The sequence below is a fragment of the Nycticebus coucang genome, chromosome 6, assembly GCF_027406575.1.
Source record: "Nycticebus coucang isolate mNycCou1 chromosome 6, mNycCou1.pri, whole genome shotgun sequence".
NCBI lineage: Eukaryota > Metazoa > Chordata > Mammalia > Primates > Lorisidae > Nycticebus > Nycticebus coucang.
The window spans coordinates 4,265,840-4,287,928 of NC_069785.1; positions in this window are offsets into that span (position 1 = coordinate 4,265,840).

A 22,089-nucleotide genomic window follows, 5' to 3' on the forward strand; every position below is an offset into this window, starting at 1 on the left:
AATTATAGAGAAAAACTTTCCTGGTATCACCAAATATTCAGATATCCAGATACAAAATGGTCATAGAACACCAGAAAGGATTTATATTAAAGAATACATCTCCAAGATGCATACTCATCAAACTAGCTAAAGTCAACATAAAGAAGAAAATTCCACAGCTATGAAATGAAAGCAGCAACTAAACTATAAAAGAAAAGCCCATCAGGCTAACAAAAGACTTCTTAGCAGAGACCTTATAAACCAGAAGGGATTAGGGACCCAGTTTTAATCTTCTTAAATAGAGCAAAGGCCAGCCTAGAATTTTGTAGCCTGCAAAACTAAGTTTCATAAATGATGGAGAAATAAAGAGTTTTCCAGATAAGCAAACACTAAGGGAATGTGTCGCTACTGACCTGCCCACTGGAAATGCTCAATCATGTGCTGTATGTGGAACAGCATACCCACTAGTGTGAAAACACTCAAAAATTAAAGCTCACAGCTACTATAAACAATAGCACAGGAGAGAAAACAAATCAACAGGTATCATTTAATACCATGAACAGAACAGCACTCCACATATCTACACTAATACTAAACATGGTCAGAATACTCTAATTAAAAGTCACAGACTGGGGCGGCGCCTGTGGCTCAACGGGTAAGGGCGCCGGTCCCATATGCCGGAGGTGGCGGGTTCAAGCCCAGCCCCGGCCAAAAATAAAAAAAAATAAAAAAATAAAAAGTCACAGACTGATAGAATGGATGAAAAAAAATCATTGCCCAAATATATGTTGTTTCCAAGAAAGCTATCTAATCCACAAAGATGCACACATACTCAAGGTAAAGGGATGGAAAAAAATATTACAAGCAAATAGAAACCAAAAGCAAGCTGGCTGCTGTAGCTATTTTTATATCATATGAAATTGACTTTAAACCAACAATGGCTACACACACACACACACACACACAAAGATGGTCATTGTATAATGATAAAAGGGGAATTCAGCAAGAAAACATGATAATCCTAAATATATGCACCTAACACAGGAGCTCCCAGATTCATAAAGCAAATTCTTCTAGGTCTAAGCAAAGAAATAAACAATAGCATCATAATCATTGGGGAATTCAACACCCCACTGACAAAATTGGACAAATATAGAAGCAAAAAGCCAACAAAGAAATACTAGACTTAAACAGGACTCTAGAATAAATGGACCTAACATAAATTTACTCTAGAATAAATGGACTTAACATAAATTAACATTCTATCTGAAAACTATAGAATACACATTCTTCTCATCAGCATGTGGGACATTTTACAAAATTGATCATGTCGAAGATCACAAAACATGTCACAGCAAATTCAGAAAAATTGAAACTATATCTTGATACTATATCATGTATTTTCTCAGACCATAGTAGAATAAAACTAGAAATCAATTTCAAGAAAAACTCTTAAAACTACACAAAGTCAGAGAAATTAAACAGCCTATTGCTGAGTGACCTTTGGGTCAATGATGGAATAAAGTGGAAATCAAAAGATTCTTTGAACTGAATGGCAAAGGGGAAATAAGGTATCAATATCTATGGGGTGTAGTAAAGGCAGCAATAAAGGGAAAATCCATAGACTTTTAAATGCCTTAAAAGACAAAAAGACCACAAATTATCAACTTGATATCACATCTCAAAGAATCAGAAAAAGAAGACCAAACCAAATCCGAAATCAACAGAACAAAAAAAAATAATAATGAAGCAGAACTAGATGAAATAGATACAAAAATAAAAATCAACAAAACAAAAAATAAGGGTAGCGCCTGTGGCTCAGTGAGTAGGGCGCTGGCCCCATATACCGAGGGTGGCAGGTTCAAACCCAGCTCTGGCCAAACTGCAACAACAACAAAAAAAATAGCCGTGCGTTGTGGCAGGCACCTGTAGTCCCAGCTGCTTGGGAGGCTGAGGCAGGAGAATCGCGGAAGCCCAAGAGCTGGAGGTTGCTGTGAGTCCTGTGACGTCATGGCACTCTACCGAGGGCAGTAAAGTAAGACTCTGTCTCTACAAAAAAAAAAAAAAGTAAAAAGTTGGTTATTTGAAAAGATAAACGAAATTGATAATCCACTAGGCAAATTAATCAGAAATAGAAGAGACAGAATTCAAATATGCTTAATCAAAAATGAAAAAGGAGATATTACAATTGATACCACAGAAATATAAATATTATTCATGAATACTACAAAAATCTACACACACAGAAGAAATGAATAAATTCCTAGAAACACAAAACCTTCCAGCCAGAAACAGGAATAAATAGAAAGCCTAAACAGACCAATAATTTGTAGTAAGACTGAAGCAGTAATAAAAAGAAAAGAAAATCCACCAATAAAAGAATCCCCAGACCGAATGGATTCATAGCTGAATGCTACCAAATGTACAAAGAAGAACTGGTATCTATCCTGCGGAAAATATTCAATAATATAAAAAAAAGAGCAAATTCTCCCCAACTCATTCTATGAAGCCAATATCATCCTGATACCGAAGCCAGGAAAAGACACAACAACAAGAAGAAAATGACCAATCAGTATGCCTTATGAACATAGTTGCAAAAATTGTTACCAAGATACTAGCAAATTGAATTCAGCAGCACATCAAAAAGATAATTCAGGCTTGGCACCTGTAGCTCAAGCAACTAAGGTGCCAGCCACATACACCTGAGCTGGTGGGTTCAACTCCAGCCCGGGCCCGCCAAACAACAATGACAGCTGCAACCAAAAAATAGCCGGGCATTGTAGTGTGTGCCTGTAGTCCCAGCTACTTGGGAGGCAGAGGCAGGAGAATCACTTGAGCCCAGGAGTTGTAGGTTGCTGGGAACTGTAATGCCACAGCACTCTATCCAGGTCGACAAGCTTGAGTCTCTATCTCAAAAAAAAAAAAAAAAAAAAGATAAATCACCATGAATAAGTAGGTTTTATCCCAGGAAGGCTGGGATAGTTCAACATATGCAAAATAATAAATGTAATTCACCACATAAACAGAAACAAAAACAAATACCATATGATCCTCTCAATAGATGCAGAAAAAGCATTCAATAAAATCCAGCATCTTTTCATGTTGAAAACCTCAAAAAGTAGGCATAGAAGAAGCACACCTAAAAATTACAAAAGGCATATATGACAAACTCATATGTGAAAAAGTTGAAAGCATTCCCCCCAAAGAACTGGAGCAAGACAAAGATGCCCACTGTCACCAATTCTATTCAACATAGTCCTAGCCAGAGCAATCAGGAAAGAGAAAGAAAAAAAGGACATCCAAATCAGGAAAGAAGAGGTCAAACTCTCCCTGTTTACCAACAATATGATCCTGTATTTAGAAAGCCCTTAAGGCATCACCAAAAGGCTTCTAGAATTGAAAAAAAAAATGAATTCTACAAAGTCTCAAGTTAAAAAATAAATATACACAATCTGTGATGATCCTATCCCTAAAAGAAAAATAAATAAATAAAAACAAATATACACTAATCAATAGCACTTCTATATACCAACAATAGTCAAGCTAAGAGTCACATCAAGGACTCAATACCATTTATAATAGTTATGAAGAAAATAAAATACTTAGGAATATATTTAACCAGGGAGATGAACGATCTCTACAAGGAGAACTATAAAACACTGATAAAAGAAACCACAGATAACACAAATAAATGGAAAAACATCTTATACTTGTGGATTGGTAGAATCAACATCATTATCATGTCTATTCTGCCCAAAGCAATTCACAGATTCAATGCAATTTCCATCAAAATACCAACATCTTACTTCATAGATCTATAAAAAGTTATCTTAAACTTTAGAACAACAAAAACAACAACAAAGAGCCCAAATAGCCAAAGCAATCTTAACCAAATAGAACATATCTGGAAGCATCACATTACCTGACTTCAAATTACACTGCAAACCTATAATAACAAAAACAGCATGGTACTAGTATAATAGTGGAGACGGACCAATTGAACAGAATAGAGAACCCAGAAATAAAACTATAAAGCTATGACCAACTGATTCAACAAAGTAGACAAAGACGTACCCGGGGAAAGGATGCTGTATTCAGTAAATGGTTCTGAGAAAATCAGACAGCCACATGCAGAAGGATAAAATAAGACCCAATCTCTCACCATATACAAAGAGTAATTCAAGATGGATTAAAGACTTACATGTAAGGTGTGAAACCATAAAAATTCTAGAAGAAAATATAGGAAAAACTCTTCTAGAGCTAGGCAAAAACTTTACAACAAACACCCCAAAGGCAAATACAGCAGCACCAAAATTAAGGAAATGGGATTTGTTTAAATGAAAACCTTCTGCACAACAAAGGAAATAATTACCAGAGCAAAAACATGCAGATAGGAGAAAATATTCACAAACAATACTTCTGATAAAGAATTAATTTCCAGAATATACAAAGAACTCGAACAAAACAGCAAGAAACAAACAACCCCCTTTAAAAAATGGGCAAAAGACATGACCTGAAGTTTTTCAAAAAAGATAGACAAATGGTCAACAGACATGAAAAAGTGTTCAGTATCAATGATCATCAGGGAAATACAAATTAAGGCCACATGATATACCACCTTACCCTTGTCACGGTGGCCATTACTAAAAAGCCAAAACACAACAGGTGCTAGTGCAGATGCAGAGAAACTGGGATGGTTACACACTGTTGGTGGAACTGCAAATTAGTACAACCTCTATGGCAAATAGCTTGGAGATTCCTTAAAGAAATAAAAGTAGACCTACCACTCAATCTTCCACCCAAAGGAAAAGAAATAATTTTATCAAAAAAAAAAAAAAAACCTGCACTTGAATGTTAATCACAGCACAATTCACAACTGCAAAGGTATAATATGAACCTAAGTGCCTATCAGCACATGAGGGATAAAGAATTTGTGTTATGTATATACCATGGGGTACAGCTCAGCCATAGAAAGGAATGAAACAATGCCATTCCAACCACAGTTGTTACCACTGACACAGTACCAGGTAGCTACTGGGAAAATATAGTAGTGAAAACAATTTAAAGCAGACATTTAAAGAAGTGCAGTTCTCCATAGGAGAGTAGTAGTAGGTTTTTACCCACTAAACAAGTACCAGAGAGTGTACACCACTCTATTCAGCAAAATGACTCTTGAACCTTATGATCAAATGGCTCATATAAGAATATTTGAAATAGCTCTTGCATAACTCAGCTCAGGATAAATTGGGATAAATTATTAGCATGGTCCTAGGACTGTGCTTCATTGTGCAATCAAGAGATTCTGTTATGGTTTTACTTTTCATACAAAAAAAAAAAGCAAAAAGTAGAACCAGAAAACATTTGGAATTTTTTTTTTCTGTAGTCCATGGCCAGATCTTACAACATCAGTGATTTAAACCAGGCCTAACATATGAACTTGACTAGACCCGGGAACAGCGCTGGCACTGCAATGCTGACCCTCCACGGCATGTGAGGCGGAGGGGCTACACTGCCAGGAGACTGGAACCTCACATTCGCAGGGCACTCTGGCTTCCTGCACACTGGGACGACTTAGGACTGCAATGCCAAAGTTTTCTGCACCATAAGTAAAAAATAAAAATATTAAATTTAATAAGCTCAGTGACTAAAGTCAAAGGCACATTTACTGCCAAAGAAACCAACTAACCACGATGTGAAGCAAGCAGAGAGAAATGTGTATTTGCCCTGGTTTAAATTTCCAAGAAAATGATAGCAGAAGAACGAATTATGTACCTAATTCAAATATACCACGAGCTGGGGCCTCTTTTGCCAACATCTTGAAGAAGCACAGAGAGGGCTTCATGACTCCATTATGAGCTGATTTGCGAGGCTTTTCCTGGGAGGGAAGCTGTTTATCTGCATCTTCTGTGGCGCCTTTTCTGAGAGTCATTAATTAAGTGATGCAGTACAGCCACACACAAGGACCTGGGAAGAATGGGATCAGGGCAGTGGTACAAAGCTTCCTCCCAGCGGTCTGAATGCAGGTGTCAGAGGCACAAACCAGGTGGCTAAAAGGCTTCTTTGTTTGAAGCTGTCAGTAGGAGGACCTGATTAATCTCATGCCCCGTCCCTAAACTCCCTTTTAACTATGTCAAGACATCTCCTCACATCAGAAAGTCGGCAATGACATGGCTATGTGCTAAGCTCAGTTAATGTGGTCCCGGGTTTAAACACTTCAGGTTGAAAGTGGGTAATTGGTGGTAGTGGATTTTAAAAGCTCACACAGGTGCCTTTGAAAAGAGGTCAAAAGTCAAGTGCATCTCTCCCGAGAGAGTACTGGTGAGCCTTCCTAAGGAAATCAAAATTCTTTTACACAAACCCCCAGGGTCCTGTAAGAACTGTTATTAATTTAGTTCTGTATGTTCCAAATAAGGGAAAAATGATACCACATGTGTGTATTACCAGTAACCTGGGCATATTTGTTCCAGAGAGGTAGACGTTAGATAGATTTTCACCTGGCACTTTTGGCTTGCTAACGAAGTAATCCACTTTCTACCAGGGTGAAACCGGGGAGTCAGGTCAGGATAAGGAACCTCAAAAACAGTGAAAAGCCTAAGGGAAAAAAGAAGAAAAACATAGGGATCTGTTGTCATATACTGAATGTGTTTGCAAAACCAAGACTGTGGAGTTTTCATTATAGCACATAAAAAACAGATACCGCTGTATACATTTGGATATAAAATAAGAAAGTGTATTGTTAAGCCTTTGTCACCTTTTTACATATATAATTTATAAATTTTCACCATCATAAGATGTTTTAGGTGTTTTAAAAAGCACCTAAGGGGCGGCGCCTGTGGCTCAGTGAGTAGGGCGCCGGCCCCATATGCCGAGGGTGGCGGGTTCAAACCCAGCCCCGGCCAAATTGCAACAAAAAAAAAAAATAGCCGGGCATTGTGGCGGGTGCCTGTAGTCCCAGCTGCTCGGGAGGCTGAGGCAAGAGAATCGCGTAGCCCAGGAGTTAGAGGTTGCTGTGAGCTGTGTGAGGCCACGGCACTCTACCGAGGGCGGTACAGTGAGACTCTGTCTCTACAAAAAAAAAAAAAAAAAAAAAAAAAAAGCACCTAAGCAGGCTCGGCGCCTATAGCTCAAGTGGCTTAGGCACCAGCCACATACAGCAGAGCTGGCTGGTTCAAATCCAGCCCAGGCCTGCTAAACAACAATGACAACTACAACCAAAAAATAGCCGGGCGTTGTCAGGGGCACCTGCAGTGCTAGCTACTTGGGAGGCTGAGGCAAGAGAATTGCTCCTACAACCAGGAGTTTGAGGTTGCTGTGAGCTGTGATACCACAGCACTCTACCCAGGGTAACAGCTTGAGGCTCTGTCTCAAAAAAAAAAAAGCACCTAAGCACTCCAACCATTAATTGGTACATTTCAAATATCACTTTGGGAAAGTTTTCTAGTTCAATTTGGAGGTCTTCCACTGTCCATCTTTTCTTTTCCTTTTCCTCTACTTCTTACACATTTTTATTCAACATGTCTACTTAAGATATGTTATTGAAACAGAAACACATAATTAAGAAATTCTATGTTTTTGCATATACCAAATGAAAATATTTAATTTTATATCGTTTGTGTCTGCACAAAAGTTACATACCAACAATTTATTTTAAAAACCTTAGTATACATTCATTATAACATCTATCACACACACACACACATACACAAAAACAGAAAATAAAGGATGTTGAAAAGGAGGTGAGCAAATGAAAACCCTGTTTGGAAAGCAAAAAATGATGTTGCTACTGTAGAAAACAGTGTGATGGTGCCTCAAAACCTTAAAAACAGATTTAGCATATGACCCAGCAATTCCATGTCTGTAGATATCCACAAAGGCCATGAAAGCAGGGACCAGAACAGACACTTGTACACCCATGTTCATAGCAACATTATTCTCAATAACCCACAGGTAGAAGCATGCCAAGTGTCCATGGACAAGATGAATAGATAAAGTGTGGTATATGCATACAACAGAATATTAATGTGAATTATAAATGTAGCAAACAATATTAACATTATAAAAAGGAAGGAAATTCTGACATATACTACAACCTAGATGATCTCTGCAGACCCCAAGCTAAGTGGAATAAGCCAACACCAAGGGCAAACACTGTGTGGTTCCACGACGTGAGACACCTTGACGAGTCAGATTCACAGAGACAGAAAGCAGAATGGCGGGGCTGCAGGGGGAGGGGCGGGCGTCGTTGTTTAAAGAACACAGAGTTTCAGTTCAGGAAGAAGGAAAAGTTCTGGAGATGGACGGTGGCAATGGTTGCACAACAATGTGAATGCGCTTACTTAATGCCACTGAACGATATGCTTTAAAATGATTAAAATGGTCAATTTTATGTTGGGTATATTTTACTATAATAATTTTTTAATTAAAAACTTGTATGTACACTGATGCCCTGAAATTAGGATGTGGATTAGATGCATTTGCCCGGTTGACTGCACTGAACAAGCTTTATGCACTGTTACTAATGAAAAGAAAATGTGTTTCTGTCAAGATCTCAAAGAATCCAACTGGCTGGAGCAAACAGATAAAAAACAAGGGTGTAGCTGACATTTTGAATTGGTACACAGATCCTTGGATGCACCCACTCTATACTTATAATTAGAAAAGAATGCTTGTCACTAAAATTTTTAATGAAAATCACAGGTTTGTCATAGTGGTTTTGCCACAAAGTCATGGTTTCACTTAAGAAATAGGGAAAGAAAAGGGAAGAAAAAACTTTCAGAAATAACACTTTAATTCACATTTAATGTTAAATACACATGGTTATAGCACATAGCAGAACAAAGTTAATGGCATAAAAAGTAATATGACATTTGATTAAATGGTGTTAAACTGAATGTGTTAATTGTGGAGGAGAGAGACTTACTTGCCAAAGCAAGTTAGAAGCTGAGCTTCCAATTTGAGCTCAGAATGCAAAGGAAATGGTGCTAAGATCTGAATAGCTGCTTTAATATTTCACACAAGTCCAAAAATTACCCAGCTCAAATCCCAGAAACGTAAGTCTATTTATTCTACTTAAAGTGTTAACAGAGGACAGTTCAATTAACAGTAACATTTTTTTGGCAAGACCTCAAAAAATCCCTTAACTTTCAATAATAAAGATTCAATGGTGTTTAAAGTCTGGAAAAGAATTTGGTGTCTACCAAAAAGGAGATTGTCCTTGGAGAGCTCACTGAAGACTTTGGTTAACCAAGAAACTATAAACCCCAGTGTTCTTGTGCTTAGTCACATATCTCTCCCTGTTAACAGATCACAGGGTTTCACTTGATTGCTTACAATGAGCAGTGTTCTCTGTAGGAAAATCACCCTCAGGGAGAAAGTTACAAAATATGATTTTTTGTAGGTCAACATATGCAAGTCCAATAAATGTGATTTACTACATAAACAGAATTATAAACTAAAATCTTTTGATCATTTCAACAGATGCACAAAAAGCATTTGACAAAATCCAGCATCCCTTCATGATAAAAACCCTCAAAAGAACATGACATGGTAGAAACATACCTCAAAATAATAAAAGCAATATACAAGAAACCCACAGCCGACATCATACTGAATGAAGAAAAGTTGAAAGCATTCCCCCTAAGAACTGGAACTACACAAATATGCCCACTTTCACCATTTCTATTCAACATAGGACTAGAAGTACTAGTACTAGACAGAGCAATCAGGCAAGAAAAAGAAATAAAGGGCATCCAAATTGGAAAGGTGGAAGTCAAATTATCTCTGTTTTCAAATGATATGACCTTACACCCAGAAAACCCCAAGGACTCCTAAATTTTATGAATGAATTCAAAAATGAATCAGGTCATAAAATCAACATACAAAAATCAATCACATTTCTATACACCAGTAATGACCATGCTGACAACCAAATCAAGAATTTGATTCTATTTACAATAGCTACAAGAAAAATAAAATACTAGCAACCAAGAAGATGAAAGATTTTTGCGAGAAGAACTACAAGTCACAAATGAAAGACATCATAGGCAGCACAAACAAATAAAAAAATATCCCATGCTCATAGATCAGAAGAATCAGTATTGCTATAATGACCAAAGCAATCTTTAGAGTCCATACTCCTATCAAAACACCAACATCATGTTTCACATAGTTAGAAAAAAACAATTCTGAAATTACATAGAACCAAGAAAGAGCCTAAATAGCCAAAGCGATCCTAAGCAAAAAGAAACAAAACTGGAGGCATCACATGACCTGACTTCAAATTATACTACAAGGAAACAAAATTAAAAAACAAATTTTTTAAATTATACTACAAGGCCATAGCAGCCAAAATACCATAATGTTGGCATAAAAGTAGATACATGGATCTATGGACTAGAATAGAGAACTCCAAAATAAAACCATATACCTACAACAAATGCCTGAGAAAGAACACCCGATTCTATAAATGATACTGGGAAAACTGGATAGCCATATGCAAAAGAATGAAACCGGATCTCCATCTCTCACCATATACAAAAATTAACTCAAGATGGATTAAAGATTTAAATGTAAAATCTAAAACCATAAAAATCCTAGAAGAAAGCCTAGGAAAAACTCTTGTAGACATTGGCCCAGGTGAAGAATTTTTAACTAAGATCCCAAAAGCAAATTGCAACAAAAACAAAAATAGACAAATGATACTTCATTAAACTAAAATGCTTCTGTACAGCAAAAGAAATAATCAACAGAGTAAACAGACAACATGCAGAATGGGAGAAAGTATTCACAAGCTATGTTTCTGATGAAGTACTAATACCCAAAATCTGCAAGGAACTCAAACAACTCAGCAAGAACAGCACAAACAACCCTGTTAAAAAGTGGGCAAATGATATAAACAGGCATTTTTCAAAAGAAGATATACAAATGCCAAGAAACATATGGAAAAAAATGTTCAGCATCACTAATTGCCAGAGAAAAGCACATTAAAATGACAATGAGATACCATCTTACTCCCATTAGAATGGTCATTATTTTTTTTAAAAACATCAAAAAACAACAGAGGATGGCATGGCAGTGCAAAGGGAAGGCTTATGCATTGTTGGTGAGAACGTAAATTAGTACAGCCTACATGGAAAACAATACAGAGATTTCTCAAAGACCTAAAGGTAGATCTACCATTTGATTCTGCAGTCCTATTACTGGGTATCTACCCAAAGGAAAAGAAATCATTATATAAAAAAGATCTCTGCATTTGTATGTTTATTGTAGCACAATTCACAATACCAATAGATGTGGAATCAACCTAAGTGCCTATCAACTTATAGTCTGTGTGTTCAGCCCACTGCTCTATCTATAGATAGATAGATAGACACACACATATATATATATTATATATATATGGAGAGAGAGAGAGAGTGTGTGTGTTATAGTGTATGTATATAGGTATATATATAAGACTCAGCCATAAAAATGACTGAAATAATGTCTCTTGCAGCAACTTGGATAAAACTGGAGAACATTATCCAGAGTAAAGTATCTCAGGAACAGATAAATGCCATGCTTTCTCACTTTTATAAACTTTGTCCGAGAACACAGGGAGTGGTATATTGGGCATCAGAGACTCACAAGGGGAGAGCAAGGGAGAAAGGATGAAAAATTGCCCATGGAGCATAATGTACACTACTCATGTTATGGGTACACAAGCCCAGACTTCACTGCTGTACAATATATACGTGCAACAGGATGCAACTTGTGCCCCTTGTGGTTACTTAAAAATTTATAAATTGGGGGTTGAGAGCAAGTTGGCAGCCGAGTAACAGCTTCCTTGCATCTGGGCACCAGGAGTCTGGGGAGATAGGACTCCAGGCATCTCTGGCCAGTGGGATCTGCCTATCATCACCCCTGTGAGGATACGGGGAGTCAGCAAGAGATTTCTGGACCCCAAGAGGAGGACTAAAACAGTGGAAAAAGGGCAAGTGGTCGCGTGTGTTCAATCAGTCTAAACCCGCCTGCAACTGTAAGTTCGGTAGCAGCGAGACTGCAAACTGGAAAGGCCTTACCTGTGAACTGTTTTGGTGTCTTTGGACTTGGCACTCAGTTGAACCACCTTGGGGAGAGCCCGAGCGGGAGTGCGGAGAACTTTGGCCATTGTCTAGGGCCCCAGTCTGAGCCGCTAAGCCAGACAGAGCTAATAGTGTTTGGCTGTGGGCCACAGGGAGCCATTGTGAGTGATCTGCCCTGGAAAGCTCCATGCTCACAGTCGCAGAGCTAGAATCCAGGTGGGTGCTGGTAACCTAGCAACTGAGTAGCCTAAGGGTTGGGTCTGAGCCGCCTTGCAGCCCTAACCCTCAGGGGCAGAGTGAGACCGGTTTTGGCACACTGGGTAAGTGGATAGCCACTTCTGCAGTGATTCCAGAGACAAGCACTTTCCTGGGAAAGCTTCTGCTCAGCAAGTTTACAAGTTCAAAGTGCCTTTTAAGTGGGCTGAAGAGAGATTTAGGGTGTCTACCTGCTGGAGTTTGAGAAATCAGCAGCCTCCAGTCGTATCAGAACTGTGATTTGATTAACATCTCATACCCCAGAAGACCACGTGTTGCCCAGACAATATTCAACAACATATACATACTGCTTTGTTTTTGGTTGTGTGTTTTTTTTTTTTTTTTTTTTTGGTTTGGTTGTTTTTTTGTTTATATTGATGTTGTTGTTTTGTTTTTTAATTTCAACCTTTTCTGTACAGATCTTTTTTCTTTCTCAGTTTTTCTAGTTTAATTATAATTTCCCATTGCTGCCTTTTTCAAAAACTAGAACTTCATTTTTGCTAGTGTTTCTACCACTATTATTTGGTTTTTCACCCAATTTTATCCCATAAAGTTTTCTGTTTGCTTGTTTTGGTTTGATTTATAGCATTTTTGTCTTTCCTCTCTACTTGGTGGAGGTGGAGTACTGTGTAAGATCAGGTTAGCAAAGAGCTACTGACCTCAAGGGACCCACCCAACTGGGCACCCCCAGAAGGTGGGTTTTTTTAAAGCTTGTGTCAAAGTACCCTACTGTACAACTATAGGCTCTGTCTACCTCTTTTTGTGCCTCTCTTCTTTTTGTCAATATTCCTTTTACCCACCCTAACTCCTTTCACTATTTTTTTTTTCTTATCACGCGGTCCTCCTTTCTTTCATCCCTTTCTTGCTCTTCAACTTTCTCACCCTTCTGGTCCTGTACCAAAAGGACTCATCGAACCCTTAGTCCACAGGCATGAGAACTTAAAGAGCAAGAGGAAGTGAAAGGAAAATTAGGGCAAGGAAACAGATAAAAGAAAACACTCATGAGGAAGAATCAGCAGAAAACTCCAGGCAACATGAAGAACCAGTCCAGAACAACCCCGTCAAGGGATCATGAGGTAGCTACTGCAGAGGATTCCACCTATACAGAAATGTTAGGAATGACAGAAAGGGGATTTAGAATACACATGTTGAAAACAATGAAAGAAATGATGGAAACAATGAAGGAAACAGCTAATAAAGTGGAAAATAACCAAAAGGAAATCCAAAAACAGAATCAAATCAGAGATGAACGATATGAAGAATATAAAAAGGATATAGCAGAGCTGAAGGAACTGAAACAGTCAATCAGGGAACTTAAAGATGCAATGGAAAGTATCAGTAACAGGTTAGACGATGCAGAAGAAAGAATTTCAGAGGTAGAAGACAAAGTTCTTGAGATAACTCAGATAGTAAAAGAGGCAGAAAAGAAGAGAGAGAAAGCAGAACGTTCACTGTCAGAATTATGGGACTTTATGAAGCCTTCCAACATACGAGTTATAGGAATTCCAGAAGGGGAAGAAGAATGCCCCAGAGGAATGGAAGCCATACTAGAGAATATTATAAAAGAAAATTCCCAAATATCACCAAAGATTCTGACACACTGCTTTCAGAGGGATATCGGACCCCAGGTCGCCACAACTCTAATCGAGCTTCTCCAAGACACATTGTGATGAACCTGTCCAAAGTCAAGACAAAAGAAAAGATTCTGCAAGCTGCCAGGAGTAAGCGCCAGTTGACCTACAGGGGCAAATCCATCAGAGTGACTGCAGACTTCCAAGCAACTTTCCAAGCAAGAAGACAATGGTCATCTACTTTTAATCTATTAAACAGAACAATTCTCAGCCCAGAATTCTGTACCCTGCTAAGCTAAGCTTTAAAATTGACGGAGAAATCAAATCATTTATGGATATACAAACATTGAGGAAATTCGCCACAACAAGACCAGCTCTACAGGAAACACTTCAACCTGTTCTGCACACTGACCACCACAATGGATCAGCAGCAAAGTAAGAACTCAGAAATTAAAGGACAGAACCTAACCTCCACACTGATGTAAAAGATAAAACTAAGCAATGGACTCTCACAAAATAAGATGAATAGAATTCTACCACACTTACCAATTATCTCAATAAATGTTAGTGGCTTGAATTCCCCACTGAAGAGACATAGATTGGCTGACTGGATTAAAAAACACAAGCCATCCATTTGCTGTCTGCAAGAAACACACCTGGCTTCAAAAGACAAATTAAAGCTCCAAGTCAAGGGTTGGAAGACAATTTTTCAGGCAAATGGAATTCAGAAGAAAAGAGGAGTTGCAATCTTATTTTCAGATACATGTGGATTTAAAGCAACTAAAGTCAAAAAAGACAAAGATGGTCACTTTATATTGGTCAAGGGAAAAATACAACAAGAAGACATTTCAATTCTAAATATTTATGCACCTAATTTAAATGCTCCCCGATTCCTGAAACACACCTTACTCAGTCTGAGCAATATGATATCTGATAATACCATCATAACAGAGGACTTTAACACTCCTCTTACAGAGCTGGACAGATCCTCTAAACAGAAATTAAACAAAGATATAAGAGATTTAAATGAGACCCTAGAACAACTGTGCTTGACAGATGCATATGGAACACTCCACCCGAAAGATAAAGAATATACATTCTTCTCATCACCCCATGGAACATTCTCCAAAATTGATCATATCCTGGGACACAAAACAAATATCAACAGAATCAAAAGAATTGAAATTTTACCTTGTATCTTCTCAGACCATAAGGCACTAAAGGTGGAACTCATCTCTAACAAAAACGCTCGACCCTACACAAAGGCATGGAAATTAAACAATCTTCTGTTGAATGACAGATGGGTGCAGGAAGAAATAAAACAGGAAATCATTAACTTCCTTGAGCATAACAACAATGAAGACACAAGCTACCAAAACCTGTGGGATACTGCAAAAGCAGTTTTGAGAGGAAAATTCATCTCTTTAGATGCCTACATTCGAAAAACAGAAAGAGAGCGCATCAACAATCTCACAAGCCATCTTATGGAATTGGAAAAAGAAGAACAATCTAAGTCTAAACTCAGTAGAAGAAAAGAAATATCCAAAATCAAATCAGAGATCAATGAAATTGAAAACAAAAGAACCATTCAGAAAATTAATGAAAGAAGGAGCTGGTTTTTTGAAAAAATAAATAAAATAGATAAACCATTGGCCAGACTAACGAGGAATAGAAAAGTAAAATCTCTAGCAACCTCAATCAGAAATGATAAAGGGGAAATAACAACTGATCGCACAGAGATACAAGAGATCATCTCTGAATACTACCAGAAACTCTATGCCCAGAAATTTGACAATGTGAAGGAAATGGACAAATATTTGGAATCACAACCTCTCCCTAGACTCAGCCAGGAAGAAATAGAGCTCCTGAACAGACCAATTTCAAGCACTGAGATCAAAGAAACAATAAAATATCTTCCAACCAAAAAATGCCCTGGTCCAGATGGCTTCACACCAGAATTCTATCAAACCTTCAAGGAAGAGCTTATTCCTGTACTGCAGAAATTATTCCAAAAAATTGAGGAAGAAGGAATCTTCCCCAACACATTCTGTGAAGCAAACATCACCCTGATACCAAAACCAGGAAAAGACCCAAACAAAAAGGAGAATTTCAGACCAATCTCACTCATGAATATAGATGCAAAAATTCTCAACAAAATCCTAGCCAATAGATTACAGCTTATCATCAAAAAAGTCATTCATCATGATCAAGTAGGCTTCATCCCAGGGATGCAAGGCTGGTTTAATATACGCAAGTCCATGAACGTTATCCACCATAATAACAGAGGCAAAAATAAAGATCACATGATCCTCTCAATAGATGCAGAAAAAGCATTTGATAAAATCCAGCATCCTTTTCTAATTAGAACACTGAAGAGTATAGGCATAGGTGGCACATTTCTAAAACTGATTGAAGCTATCTATGACAAACCCAGAGCTAATATTTTACTGAATGGAGTAAAACTGAAACCTTTCCCTCTTAGAACTGGAACCAGACAAGGTTGTCCTCTGTCACCTTTACTATTCAACATAGTGCTGGAAGTTCTAGCCAATACAATTAGGCAAGACAAGGAAATAAAGGTACTCCAAATGGGAGCAGAGGTCGTCAAACTCTCCCTCTTTGCTGACGACATGATCTTATACTTAGAGAACCCCAAAGACTCAACCACAAGACTCGTAGAAGTTATCAAAAAATACAGTAATCTTTCAGGATATAAAATCAATGTCCACAAGTCAGTAGCCTTTGTATACACCAATAACAGTCAAGATGAGAAGCTAATTAAGGACACAACTCCCTTCACCATAGTTTCCAAGAAAATGAAATACCTAGGAATATACCTAACGAAGGAGGTGAAGGACCTCTATAAAGAAAACTATGAAATCCTCAGAAAGGAAATAGCAGAGGATATTAACAATCGGAAGAACATACCATGCTCGTGGACGGGAAAAATCAACATTGTTGAAATGTCTATACTTCCCAAAGCAATCTACCTATTCAATGCCATTCCTATCAAAATACCAACATTGTACTTTCAAGATTTGGAAAAAATGATTCTGCGTTTTGTATGGAACCGGAAAAAAACCCGTATAGCTAAGGCAGTTCTTAGTAATAAAAATAAAGCTGGGGGCATCAGCATACCAGATTTTAGTCTGTACTACAAGCCATAGTGGTCAAGACAGCATGGTACTGGCACAAAAACAGAGACATAGATACTTAGAATCGAATTGAAAACCAAGAAATGAAACTAACATCTTACAACCACCTAATCTTCGATAAACCAAACAAGAGCATACATTGGGGGAAAGACTCCCTATTCAATAAATGGTGTTGGGAGAACTGGATGTCTACATGTAAAAGACTGAAACTGGACCCACACCTTTCCCCACTCACAAAAATTGATTCAAGATGGATAAAGGACTTAAATTTAGGACATGAAACAATAAAAATCCTCCAAGAAAGCATAGGAAAAACACTGGAAGATATTGGCCTGGGGAAAGACTTCATGAAGAAGACTGCCATGGCAATTGCAACGACAAAAATAAACAAATGGGACTTCATTAAACTGAAAAGCTTCTGTACAGCTAAGGATACAACAACCAAAGCAAAGAGACAACCTACACAATGGGAAAGGATATTTGCATATTTTCAATCAGACAAAAGCTTGATAACTAGGATCTACAGAGAACTCAAATTAATCCACATGAAAAAAGCCAACAATCCCATAGATCAATGGGCAGGAGACATGAATAGAACCTTCTCTAAAGATGACAGACGAGTGGCTAACAAATACATGAGAAAATGTTCATCATCTCTATATATTAGAGAATTGCAAATCAAAACAACCCTGAGATATCATCTAACCCCAGTGAGAATGGCCCACATCACAAAATCTCAAAACTGCAGATGCTGGCGTGGATGTGGAGAGAAGGGAACACTTTTACACTGCTCGTGGGACTGCAAACTAGTACCACCTTTCTGGAAGGAAGTATGGAGAAACCTCAAAGCACTCAAGCTAGACCTCCCATTTGATCCTGCAATCCCATTACTGGGCATCTACCCAGAAGGAAAGAAATCCTTTTATCATAAGGACACTTGTACTAGACTGTTTATTGCAGCTCAATTTACAATCGCCAAAATGTGGAAACAGCCTAAATGCCCACCAACCCAGGAATGGATTAACAAGCTGTGGTATATGTATACCATGGAATACTATTCAGCCATTAAAAAAAATGGAGACTTTACATTCTTCGTATTAACCTGGATGGACGTGGAAGACATTATTCTTAGTAAAGCATCACAAGAATGGAGAAGCATGAATCCTATGTACTCAATTTTGATATGAGGACAATTAATGACAATTAAGGTTATGGGGGGAAGCAGAAAGAGGGAAGGAGGGAGGTGGGTGGGGCCTTGGTGTGTGTCATACTTTATGGGGGCAAGACATGATTGCAAGAGGGACTTTACCTAACAATTGCAATCAGTGTAACCTTGCTTATTGTACCCTCAATGAATCCCCAACAATAAAAAAAAAAAATTTATATATTGTGAAGGGTGATTGGTGGGATTACACCTGTGGTGCATCTTACTAGGGTACATGTGAAACTTAGTAAATGTAGAATATAATTGTCTTAATACAATAACTAAGAAAATGCCAGGAAGGCTATGTTAACCAGTGTGATGAAAATGTGTCAAACTGTTTATAAAACCAGTGTATGGTGCCCATGATTGCATTAATGTACACAGCTATGATTTAATATCAATAAAAAAAATTATACATTGGAAAAATATATAAACAGATCCCAGGGACTCTGAGGAGCCTTGAACTCCACCCTAGAGGGGCTGGACATGACACAGACAGTGCGGAGACCTCACCTGGGTAAACAGGAGAGAGGGCAAGCTGCATCTAAAGGGGCTGGCTGTGGCTCAGCTCCTGTTAATTAGCACCACACAGAATATGAGTTGATGTTGCTGTGTATTTTAATTTTCAAGGGAAACCAGGTAGGAGAGTGTGTGCAGACGGGTGCATGAAATCTCTTGATTTTAAAGGCTAGTTCAAAAACTTTTACAAAGTTGTGAAACAAAAAAATGCATGTCTGCTGACTGGACTAGGACCACATCCCAAGAGCTTGCGCTAAGGGATCAAGGGCCATGACCGGTACGGGCTGCAGGGTCCTGAGCTTCCAGCTTGGGTGGCAGTCCTTTACCTGGTGCAAGATGAACACAGTGGATGTGAACATGCTGCATAAACAAAAGTAAACTTCTGCCACCCTGTCATTTAGCCCTTAAAAATATTATCACACATTACCATTGCAAAGGAAAATGAATACTTAAACACCACGAAAAGCCATTTTGAGAGAAATGATGTCATGTGATGCTGTTCTAAGAACGGACACATCAGTGGGACACACACAAATCCATCCTGATTTGCTCAAGAATAAGACGGCTGATCTCTGGGCTCGGCACCCGTAGCACAGTGGTTACGGCACCAGCCCCATGCACCGAGGGTGGCAGGTTCAAGCCTGCCCTGGGCCTGCTGAACAACAATGACAACTGCAACAAAAAAATAGCCAGGTGTTGCGGCGGGCACCTGTAGTCCCAGCTGCTCGGGAGGCTGAGGCAACAGAATCACTTAAGCCCAACAGTTTGAGGTTGCTGTGAGCTGTGACACCACAGCACTCTCCCCAGGGTGACATAGTGAGACTCTGTCTCAAAAAAAGAAAAAAAAAATGAGTGCTGATTTCAAAAAGCAGGTGGCTTCTTTTCTGTGATTATTGAAACCAACAAATAAGAAAAAAATTCCATCCACTCTGAAGAGAAAAAATTATTTAATAAAAAAATTGTAAAAGTTGTACCTCTCAGCTCAAAGTAAAACAGTGTGTTCACATTTCTTTAATTCTCAAAGACTCTTGTAATATGACCTGTGTGTGGGCTGAATAATTAGACCTGACCCTGTTCTTGAGTTTACTGTATCACCACGGACAACTTCCTTAGGCCCCTTTGACTCTCAGTTACTATGTCAAAGAAAATAAAAATACATAGCATTCCTTAGAAAATTAAATCTGATAATACAATTTAAAATGTCTTTCATTGAGTAGATGTTAATGTTTGGTTTCTTATCTATGAAAATAATAATTTTATATGCATTTATATTACATAAAATAGCCATGCATTTTACAAAAATTTCTGAGATGACCACTGCTTATTTTTCAATTGTTTTTATTATAAGGTGTATTCATGCAGTTGTAATAACAATTGAGCTCCAACCACGTTCAAGGTAATGTGTTTGGAATTGCAGAGGTCCAGAGAGATCAGCACAGGTCCCTCCAGGAAGGAATACAGTGGAGCTGGTTACACAAAGAACCAACAGGGAGATGTGGTGGTGGTGGGTGCTGCACAAACCGGGCGGGCTTGGGCACTGCTGAGTGGCCAGCAGCTACTTTAGATGACAGCAGAGAGAAGGGGAGTGTGTCCTGCAAAGGGAGGGAGCATCAGAACGGGGAAAAGGGAACAATGTGAGGTCAGGGAGGACACACCAGCAGGTGAGGACTTACAGCCCAGAGAGAGGACACAGACTTCACTGTCTCAGGGAAAGTGAGCCGGGCTATGATGCCAAGGTATATTAAATCTGTCGTATGACAGCAAAGCAACACAGGGACCCAGGCACAGCTGCTGCTCCTGACGTGCTCTGAAGGCTTCTGGAGAGGTGGATCTGAACTGGGCCCTTGAAATGTAAATAGGTAGAAAGGACGGGAAAGGCTTTCTGGGCAGAGAAGCCACAGAACAAAGAACATCGGCATTTGGTGAAACAGTTTGATGGTGCAGGGAGCTGGAGAAGCGGAGAAGATGGAGCTAGTGGGTGGAATCCTTGCTGGGGACGAGTCTGCAGTGCCAGACGGAGCCACGAGGCCCTTGTCCCCAGACGGGTGCATCGTCAGAGCGCACCCTCCCGTCAAGGGGGGCACAGCTCCTCCTTTTGGACCGTGTCACAGCAACCTGTGTATTAAACACTCACAGATTACCTGTGGTTTGTAAGCAGTGCCTGAGTGCTCGGTTATCATCCCCAGGGCAGGTCTACCCCCCACACACGTGTATGTACTCCAGGAAGGCAATCTGACGACAGAAACCAAAACTCCTGAGGCCCGTACCCTGCTTTCGTGATACACGACCTATAGAAACGCACAGGCACCATAGAAAAGGCCCTTTGTGCTGGGACGTTCGGAGGAGAGCTAGGGGACCCCTATATTCCACTTATGCGAAGTTCTAGGAGCCATTCCCATACCCCCAAATGTCACTGTTATCAAAAAAAGTGGGGGACGGGGGCACTGAAGAATGAAAATAACCCAAAAACACAAGCTCCAAGGCAGACTGTTTAAATAAGAACTTTTTGAACTGTGTGTCAGTTATAAAGCCAATCCAGGAGGTTATTGCTGACTTTTATTTTTTAAATTTAAAAGAACAGAACAGAACAGGAAAGTGTTAGAGTGAACTGAATATAGGAAAGGGGAAGTATTGTGTTTCATAAACACGTCATTTCCATTTGTTATACATATATATACAGGCATCTGTGTACTGAGTTATGACGTAAGATCTGTTTCTTATGGTGGGTCATATTTTTTAAAAAGATGAGAACTGTTAGCTAAAATTATTTTTATGGACTTATGTTAGCCCAGAGTGGTTTTTGAGGGGTTTTTACTCATTGATAACAGGTGGGAGCTGATTAGGAAAACCTGCTCGGTCACATGTGCACGTGAAACCCGTCATCTCTAGGGCTGTGAAGAGGTCCCGGGGCACTCCACAGTGGACGGTAAATGCCTCCAGGGGATCTGAGTGACATTCTATGGGGGAGAACTTCCGTTTTATATTGTACATACTTTATATACTAAACGCTTTTATGGAATTCCATTGTTGTGATTTTTAAAAATAAAGATAAAAATACAGGTAAGAAATCCCTTGGCTGTTGAAGGTTCAGCTAATTCACATGCAGTATGACCCCGTCTTAAGCAGGGGGTCACAGGAGGAGGCACGTTTCACCTGGCAGGTATGTGACTTCTGGAAGTCAACAGGTCTCCTGTGTATCTGCGTCCCTCCGATATACAGTGATGGCAGGTGGCTGGGAATTTGGACAGCCAAAAGACACAGCAAAAGGAAATGTGAGAAAAAAATCTTAAAAGAAAATCTGGGGGCCAGTGCCGGAGGCGGAGCAAGATGGTGGCCGAGTAACA